At 52.3% G+C, this 9,923-nt stretch overlaps 1 long non-coding RNA gene across 1 annotated transcript; it reads right to left on the bottom strand.

The window, feature by feature from the left end:
- Window positions 1–713: 713 nt before the first annotated feature.
- Window positions 714–5,125, bottom strand: LOC141407857 (uncharacterized). Its single transcript, XR_012418894.1, has 2 exons — window positions 4,560–5,125; window positions 714–1,099 (listed from the first exon to the last, which is right to left on the bottom strand). It is a non-coding gene; the product is annotated as an uncharacterized lncRNA (long non-coding RNA).
- Between the last annotated feature and the right edge of the window lie 4,798 nt (window positions 5,126–9,923).

Genomic DNA, 9,923 nt, shown 5'->3' with positions numbered 1-9,923 from the left:
GTCATGGACATCCTTGTTGATAAAATCTTTGTCCATAAGAAACAAATTATTTAGGATTTCTAAAGGAATTCATCCCCAAAACAGAGACTACGAATAAGCTTTCCCAAATGTTGTTGCCCTTTGTGATATGCCCATAGAGAAAAGACCAAGACATGTTGGGCATTTTTTGAGTGTTAAGTGTTATGCTAGGCATTTGGCCAAGGCATTGAATCTCCAGGCAGTGGCTCACACTTGGAATCCCAGCACTTAGGAGGCCAAGGTAGGAGGATTGCTTGAGGGCAGCAGTTTGAGATTAGCCTGGGTCACATAGTGAGATGAAGCCCCATCTCTACAAAAAAAGATTAAAGAAAAATTAGCCAGGCTTGGTGACACACATCTGTAATACCAGCTACTCAGGAAGCTGAGGTGGGAGGATCACTTGAGCCCGAGAGTTTGGGGCTACAGCAAGCTATGATTGCACCACTGCACTCCAGCCTGAGTGACAGAACAAGACCCTGTCTCTTAAAAAAGAAAAAAAAGAAAAAGAAAAAAAAAATCTCTATAATAATCCCTTCATTTTTTTTTTTGTTACTTCAATGGATATGCAAAATTTTAGCAAACCATTCTGCTACTTATGTGTGAGAAAGCCTATCTCCCCACACCATCACCAACACTGGGCATTATGATTTGTATCAGTCAGCTATTGCCATGTAATAAACCACCACAAAACTCAATGACTTAAAACAGTAAGCATTTATTATTGCTCATGCATCTACAGGTCAGGTAGCTTGTTTTTCTGATCTGTCAGTCTTACTTGTGCATCTCTGGCTGGTTTTGCTGATTATTATAGGGCTCTCTCAAATGTCCAGAGCTTGGCTCTACTCCACATGGTCTCTCATCCTCCAGCAAGCCAGCCCAGGCTTGTTCCATGGCAGCAGCAGAATTTCAAGATAGCAAATGGAAACTGCAAGTCCCTTATGGCCGAGGTTCAGAACAGGTACAGAATCACATCATCACATCCACCACATTCTATTGGCCAAAATATGTCACATGACTGAGGCTTGAGTCAAGGAGTGGGAAACAGACTCTATCTCTTGATAGGAGGAACTGCAAAGCCACACTGCAAAGCATACAGATATAGAGAAGGGAAGCACATTAAGAACATTTTTGCAACCAATCTATCACGTAATTTTTTAATTTTTATTTTTTAATTCGATTTTTAAAGTTTTTGCCAATTTTCTGACTTCAGAAAATGTTTTAATGTGTATTCTTGGATTATACCCTGCTTCCCTTCCCTCTGTTTATTGGCCACTCATGAATTGACTCCTTGCACCCAAACACTAATCTTTATATTCACCCTGGCCCACACTCCGCCTGGAAGTCCAACCCGTGCTCCTTCTGGAAGCCAGCCGTCACCCCCACCCGTCAGCTCCTCCTTCCCATAATGAATAGCCCAGGAGCCTGCAGGAGAGAGAGCCATGGCCGACCACCACCAGCACTTCCCCCGGGGAAGCCCATGATAACACCATCCATCACTGCCACCCTCGGTGGCTGGGCGCCCCCGGCCCGGCCAAGGAGGAGAGGAAACACTGCCCACAGCTCAGTGGAGCCCTTAATGATTACGTCAAGTGGCAAGCCATTTATTAGTCTCCTTAGCGGCCAAAAAAAATAAGGCCTGAGAAGCCAGCAAGCACATCAGGGGACTGTGGTTTTATTTTTTATAACCGCTTCAAGCCTCAGACACCAAGGGGAATGTGGGTCAGGAAGGGAGGCAAGGCTTGGGGGCTGGGGAAGCAGGAGTTCTGAGCCAGTCTCTGCAAAGGGACGGTGGGCACAGAGGGTTTGCGCGGCCCATCCAAGGTCACACAGCTCCCAGGCCAGCGTCCTCCCTCAGGGTCATGATGTGCCTTCCACTGCACCTGTATTAACAGCTCCTGCACTTTACCATCAATTGCTTTGAACCCTTTTTTGGAGATTGGTGAATAAAAATTAGATATGAGCAGGCATTGGAAGGGGGTGTGGAATATAGGGCGCTCTGGAATTGGAGTGAGAATACCGGGATATTTTACTTCTCTGAGCTTCAGTTTTCTCCTATGCAGAATAGGCATGATCGGGGCCAGCTTTATGGCTGTGAGATCTCTGCAGTTGCACAGACCCCAGCTCTCAGAAAAGCTCCAAGCTGGGTTTACGTTTCGCTGTTGCTGTCTTGAAATTCTTTTTTTTTTTTTTTCTTGTGACAAAGAATTGCTCTGTTGCCCAAGCTAGAATGCAGTGGTGCAGTCTCAGCTCACTGCAACTTCTGCCTTGCAGCTTCAAGTGATTCTCCTGCCTCAGCCTCCCAAGTAACTGGGATTACAGGCATATGCCACCACACCCAGCTAATTTTTGTATTTTTAGTAGAGACAAGGTTTCACCATGTTGGCCAGGCTGGTCTCAAACTCCTGACCTCATGTGATCTGCCCACCTCAGCCTCCCAAAGTGCTGGGATTACAGATGTGAGCCACCGTGCCTAGCCACCATCTTGAAATTCTTAATTTTCGCACCTATGTGTGTTTTAAGTGAAGCCCAGTGGGGCAGTGGAGCACACAGGTGAACAGAAGAGATGCACGGAAGAAGAGCAAACATTTCCTATTTTAGTACTTTTACCGCACATTTTTTCTGCTTTTTATACAGGGAGAACTGCAGTTTTGTTTTACACGGCACCCTGCAAATTGTGTTGCCACCCTAAGCATGATGATATCTCCTGGACCAGGCTGGGCACCTCGGAGACTCTCAGAGAGTGGCTCGCCCCACCAGTCAGGGGCTCCATCTCTTCCTTTGTAGGTTCCTCTCCTCCATCGGAACCCAGGACTGTTCTCCTGGATGACACCTCTGCTCTTCCTGCCACATCCAGACAGGCTCCACGCCCCTCCTTTTCACCTCCTTCTTGTCCCTGCTTCCATTTCCGCTTTAGTTTCATCGCCCCAGGATTGCTCACCTAGAATGCCTGCCTTCTGCTGGAACTTTCCAGCCTCTACCCTGCCCTGCCCCCACCCACTCTCTTTACAGGGCCAGGCCCTGGTTCCCCAAGCTTCCACATGGGGCCACAACACCCCACTCTGGGCTCTAGACGTTACCTACCAACCACTGGCTAGTGGTTCCCATGTTCCACATGTCCTTCATTCCCCATGCCTTCCTAACAACTCCTGTTTATTGAGCACCTACTGTGTGCCAGGACTCATGATAAGCATCTTGCATGAATGAACTCATTTCATCCTCATAAGACCCTTATGGCATAAACACTGAATATCTTCAACTTACAGGTAAGGAAACAGAGGCACAGAGTAGTTGATTCGCTTGCTCTAAGTCACACAGCAAGTGCCAGAGAGGGCTTGGGTCCCAGCAGACTGGTACCCATACTCTTAACCGCCACAGAACTTCTCCTCCATACTTTTGTCCAAGTCAGGGCTTTCTCTAGGAATGTTCTTCCCTGATGGACATAGTCCACTCTTCAGACTCCAGAAATATTTGCCAAGTCAGTGAGTGACCAGATGATTTTGTCCCTCACTTGCTGTGCGGCTTTGAGTGAGTCACTTCCCCTCTCTGGGCTTCCATTTCCTCTTGCATCCAAAGAGAGTGAGCTGAGACCCACTCAGTGAGCAAAGTGAGGCTTCAGACCTGCTGGGATTGGCTGCAGCTGCTGTGAGACAGCGAGAAAGAGGGAGGCGCCCCATGGGGCCCAAGTTATATCTGGGCTATGACTAAGCGTGCCCAGCCCTAGACCATCTGTCTGTCCACATCCGTCACTGTGAGGAGGGGCCAGGGGCCCATGTCCCTTAGCTCCAGACCCACATGACACCTCCTCTCAAAAGGGCAGAGCCCGTCCTGGAACTGGGTGGCACACGATGCCTACTCCTCCTGCACTCGACCGCCTCACCCCTGCACTGCAGGACTCACACCCTTCCTTCCTGGGCAGAAACAGCCCGGAGGAGCCTAGGCTGATCCCAGCGTACCCTCGGCCATGACCTTGGGAAAATCCTCTGTGCAGCCAGCAAGCAGATAGCCACTGTCCCACTGATCCGAATAACCGATGTCAGGCTCTGTGCAGATCGTCTCCTTGAACTTGCCCAACAACACTGTGAGGGGGTGGTCCTATTAGATCCATTTTACAGAGGGGCAAACTGAGACATGGAGAGGCTCAGGAGCAGCCCAAGATCACACAGCCCCAGGTAGTAGCTGCCTGGCCCCAGAGGCTGTGGGTTTGAATCACTGGGCATTACTGCCTGCCTGTGCCAGGCACCCAGGGGCATGGGGACAGCAGTGACCAAGGGTGAACTCAACGCCCACCCTGGTGAGGCTTCCATGAGCAAATGCGTGCGTTCAACGGACCACCTGTCATTCTTGCTTGCCACATCAAAGGGCTCATCCTGTGATACCAGCCTCGTTCTGCTCCACCCCCTCAATGCTTGGCAAACACCCGACTGCATCACTCCTTCCAAGGTCAAGCTGTGTGGACCCTGGGCAAGTCACTTGACCTCTCTGGGCTGCCTTTTTCTTAGTCATCAATAAGCGTTGCAAGTACAATCGGCCACATGACTTACGTGACTGGAACCTCCAAACTATCCATAGAGGTTGACAGATGATCCCCATCATTCAAATGAGGAAACTGAGGCTCAGAGAGGAGGGAACTGCTTGCCCAATGTCAGGAAGTGCCTTAAGGAGATGGCAGAGGATGTGGGTGTCCATGGGGGCATAGGTGCTTCCTGCCCAGAGCCAGGGGGCTGGGATCAGCCAGGAGGGAGGGATGGTAACCCCTCCCCTTCCCCAGCCTGCTTCTCCCTGCCCCCTTCCCCACCTTCCCCCTTCCCCCTTCCCTCTCCTGAGGTCTCCAAACAAAGCTGCCTTTATCTGAACTGTAGCTGCATTCCTCAGTGACACATGAGGACAAAGGCAGGGGCCACCGGCAGCGACAGGAAAGCCCTACCGCCCCAAGCCAGTTTACAGCCTTCCCACGCCCCGCCCCCACCCGCAGGGCCTCCCCGGGGCCTCCAAGCCCGGCCCAGGGGAGCTCTGGGAGGAAGTTTCCCCAGGACCCTGCCTCTCTTCCCCCACCTGCAGGGCCTCCCCAGGGCCTCCAGGCCTGGCCCAGGGGAGATCTGGGAGGAAGTTTTCCCCAGGACCCTGCCTCTCTTGCCCCACTGGAGCCTGGCTGTTTGTCCTGGGGAGGACGTTGAGCTTCCGCAGCCTGGATCCAACCCCAGCTCCGCCCTGGGCCCCATACACACTGCAGGGTCTAGGTGAGTCTCGGAATCTCCAGGCCTCTGTTTCCTGGTCTGTAAAACGGGAGTAGACTTCCGGAGGGGCTTAGTGAGATCGTGCAGGAGGCAACTGGGCACTTCAAGAAGGCCACCATGATTGTTGATGGTGGTACTCTTATCGGTTTTCCATTTCTAGCCATTTCTGAGCTGCTTTCAGTTCCTCAGAGTGCTGCTGTCACCCCAGAGGATTGCACATGCTGATCCCTCTACTGGGAACACTTACCATCCCTTGGTTCCTTCCCTGCAGGTGTCTCCTAAATATCCCCTCCTCCAGGCAGCCTGCCCAGATAGCTCCTGCCTCAGGCTGATTTAGGAACCTTCTATGGGCTCCTCTATGGCTTGTGCATCCCCATCACACAACGTCTTGAGTGAACACTGCCTGGGGATCACTGACAGTGACCAGGAGAGATGGGGAGAAGGAGAAAGAAAGGAAGTGAGGCTGAGCACCTACTGTGTGCCAGACCTGTGCTAAGCATTTCTCTCTCATCCAGGGTGTTGGGAACCCTCCCAACCACCCTCCAAAGCCAGCTTCATCATTCCATTTAAAACATAAGGAAGCTGAGGCATGCGCCTGAGACTCAAGCCCAGGTCTGTGAAATTCCAGAGCCTGGAGTGAACACTGCCTGTTGATGGCGGTCATCCCACCAGGCTCAGAACCCCTTAAGGACAAAACCAGGGTGATTTTGTTCTCTGCTGTATCCTCATTGCCTGGAACTGGGCCTGGCCTCACTTACCCATTGCTGGTGGGATGGGTTGGTGGGTGAAGTAGCAATTGGGTGCACAGGGCCCTTTTTTTTTTGTCTTGCTAGACCAGGGAGGGAAGGAGGAAGGGAGGGAGGGAGGAAGGGAGGGAGGGAGGGAGGGAGGGGAGAGAAAGAGAGGGAGAGAGGAAGGGAGGGAGGGGAGAGGAAGAGAGGGAGAGAGGGAGGGAGGGAGGGAAGAAGAAAGAAAGGGAGGGTGGAGGGAGGGAATGAGTAAGAAAGGAAGGAAGGAGGGAGGGAGGGAATGAGTAAGGAAGGAAGGAAGGATGGAGGGAAGCGAGGAAGGGAGGAAGAAAGAAAGACAGGAAGAAGGGAGAAAGGAAGGGAGGGAGGGAGAGAGAGAGGGAAGGAAGGGAGGGAGGGAGGGAAGGGGAGGGGAGGGGAAGGAAGGGGAAGAGTGGGGAGGGAAGATGAAGTCCCTGGGAGTGGGTTAGGGGAGAGAATAAGAAGGGGCTGGGCACAGTGGCTCATGCCTGTAATCCCAGCACTTTGGGAGGCCGAGGCGGGCAGATCATAAGGTCAGGAGATCTAGACCATCCTGGCTAACACGGTGAAACCCCATCTCTACTAAAAATACAAAAAATTAGCCGGGCGTGGTGGCGGGTGCCTGTAGTCCCAGCTACTTGGGAGGCTGAGGCAGGAGAATGACGTGAACCCAGGAGGCGGAGCTTGCAGTGAACCGAGATGGCGCCACTGCACCCCGGACTGGGCGACAGAGCAAGACTCCGTCTCAAAAAAAAAAAGAAAAGAAAAGAAAAAAAGAAAAAAAAGAAGAAGAAATAGGGGTTTCTGAAGCCAGACTGGCCTCCTAATCCCAGGTCATCCCTCACTAGGGGTGGAGGCTAGGGCTGCAAGAACAGGATAAGGCCTCAGAGGTTCAAAAAAGTAAGAAATGCAGTAGCCTCTCCCCTCCCCTCCCCTCTCCACCCTGGCCCAGTTCTCCCAGAAGAATGAGCCCTGTTCTGACAGCCAGGGCCTCCAACCAGATCCACACAGTTTGGTGTTCAGATATCACTAATGACCCACTCACCTCATTTCCATGTTTGTCCCTGGAGCACCTACTGTGAACCAGGCAGGATAGAAAGCACACAGAAAGGGGAAACTGAGTCCAGTTCCCCCAAGAGCTCACAACCTGGATCCACAGCACGAGAAAGTGTTCTTGAGATGATCTGGCCAGACCAGAGAAAGCCAGATATTTGCCCAACACTGCACAGCAAAGTCCAGAAAAGTGAGAATTGGGACCCAGGGTTCTAGACTCCTGGCCCAGTGCTCCTCTTTCTATAGCATATGTTCAGGGGATAGTAGAAGGTCAGGTGACTGTGACCAGGAGAGATGAGGAGAAGGAGAAAGAAAGGAAGTGGGGCTGAGCACCTACTGTGTGCCAGACCTGTGCTAAGCATTTCTCTCTCATCCAGGGTGTTGGGAACCCTCCCAACCACCCTCCAAAGCCAGCTTTATCATTCCATTTAAAACATAAGGAAGCTGAGGCATGCGCCTGAGACTCAAGCCCAGGTCTGTGAAATTCCAGAGCCGGGTCTTCCGACAAGCAGAGGTTGTCCTATGAATTTGTTCACATAGGCCCAGACCCAAGACTGCTAGGCTCTAGTTCATGGGAGGTGCAAAATTAATGTCAAAGGAAACAGTTTCTGGCCAGACACAGTGGCTCGCGCCTATAATCTCAGTGCTTTCGGAGGCCGAGGGGGGAGAATCGCTTGAGCCCAGGAGTTTGAGACCAGCCTGGGCCACATGGCGAAACCTCATCTCTACAAAAACTTTTAAAAAATTAAACAGGCATGGTGGCACATGCCTATAGCCTCAGCTATTCGGGAGGCTGAGGCAGGAGGATCGTCTGAGCCCAGGAACTGGAGACTGCATGAGCTAGGATGGCACCACTGCACACTCCAATCTCGCTCTGTCACTCCGGCTAGGTGGGAGAGCGAGACCCCATCTAAAAAAAAAAAAAAAAAAATTAAAGGAAGAGAAGGGAAGAGGGAAAGATTCCTTCCCTGAAGCTGTTCTCAATGTCAAGGTGGGTGAAAATACCTTCGCACGGGACAAACACCCAAACAATTCTAGTGTCACCTAGATGCAGGAAGCCTGAGTTTCCTCCTGGGATTCAGTGTCTGTTCTTGAGTGTCACCACGCCCAGCCTAGGCACCCAGGTCCCTCTGTCCCTTCAGCATCCCCAGCCCAGGGACGGTACCCAGCCTGGCTCCAGCTTAGAGGGGTGGCTCTGGGGAGGCTGGTGTCCTTTCAGCTGGACATAAAGGCTGTGTCTAAAAACAAACGACTTCTAGGGCAGAGGGCAGGGAAGTGGTTCCAGCAGGGTGTTTGAGCGGCACGCCGGCCATTCAATCAGACCCGCGGGGCTGTGAGGGGAGCGGCAGAGAATCAATCATGGGCCGTGTGTGTTTGCAAAAGGACGTGTGTGGCCGTGACAGCAGCGGGAGCCCCAGGGGAAGCCCCCTGGGGACACGTGTCCACCACCTGGGCTCCCGTGCCTGCTGAACTCTGGGAGGCAGTGGCTGCTAAAATGCAGATTCCTAGGCCCCAGACCATCATCCCGAAGCCAAACTGCGAGAGTCGGGCCCAGGACTCCAGAGTTTCTTTGAGGGTCTCCCAGACACTTCTGGTGAGCAGCCAGGCTTGGGAACTCCTGGGCAGCCCACCCAGCCCCAGGTAAGGTCCTGAGGGTAGAATGTGAGGAGTGGGAAGTGGGGGGCCAAGGCAGGATCCATCATGGGAGGAGCTGGAGCTTTGCAGTCAGACCTGGCTCTGTCTGTTTCCATAACATTCTATACTGCCCAGCTGCAAACTCCAGCCACCGGGTTCTAGGCTCATTCTATCTCCACCCCTTCCTCCCTCTCTCTCCTGCCCTCCCTCCCTCTCCCCACTCCTTCTTTCTCTCTCTATTGCTTTCTCTCTTTTTCTTTCTCCGTCTCTCTCTCTCCCTTTTCCCCTCTTTTCCTCTTCCTCCCTTTCCCTCTATCTCTTTCTCTCTCCCTCTGTCTCTCTCACTCCCTTTCCCTCTTCCTCACTCTCCCCTTCTGTTACTTTCTCTCTCCCTTTCTCTCTCTCCCCCCATTTCTCTCCCTCTCCCTTTTCCCTCTCTCCCTTTCTCTCTTTCTCTTTCCCTTTCTCTCTCTTCACCCTTTCTGTCTTCCTCTCTCTGTCTGTCTCCCTTTCTCTCTTCCTTTCTCCTTCCTTCTTTCTCTTTCTCTCTCTCTCCCATACGCTTCTCTCTTCCTCTCTCTCTTTCTCTGACTCCTTTTCTTTCTCTCTCTTCCTTTCTCCTATCCCATTCTCTCTACTTCTGTCTCTCTTTGCCCCAAACACAGCATCTGGCACCTAGTAGGCACTCAACAAATATTTGCCAAGTGGAGAGCCCTCTGCTCTCTCTCCTGCCCCTGGGTGTCTGCCTGTCCTTCAGGTCCCCTCACCTTTCATTCTTGCTCTCTTTGTGTCTCTAGTGCCTCTGAATCCATCTGCAGTGGCTGGAACCCCATTCTCCAAATGTTCACCCCAGCATTCTGAGGCCAGGACTGGGCTGCTTTACACTTCAGAAAGGCATGTCGGGGCTGGGAGAAAGCAGACCTGCCATCTGGAAAAGCTGCCCCAGGTCTGTCCCCACCTGAAGCCACAGTGCACTGCATGCACCTCAGCCTTGCATCTTGCAGCGTGTCTGCAATCTTCATTCCCAACAACATTCCTTCCTGAGCCTGGTAATCCCCGCCCTCTTCTGTAGCACCAGGTACCCTAGCAGAGCCCCTGTGTCCCGTGTCTGTCCAGTGCCTGCAAAAAGAGAACCATGGGACAAAACCCCCATTGCACAGATGAGGAGGCCAGCCAGAGAAGGGAGCATTGACCTGGGTCACCCGAGAGTCGA

The sequence above is a fragment of the Macaca fascicularis genome, chromosome 10, assembly GCF_037993035.2.
Source record: "Macaca fascicularis isolate 582-1 chromosome 10, T2T-MFA8v1.1".
Taxonomy (NCBI): domain Eukaryota; kingdom Metazoa; phylum Chordata; class Mammalia; order Primates; family Cercopithecidae; genus Macaca; species Macaca fascicularis.
This window is presented reverse-complemented; position numbering and strand designations above follow the sequence as displayed.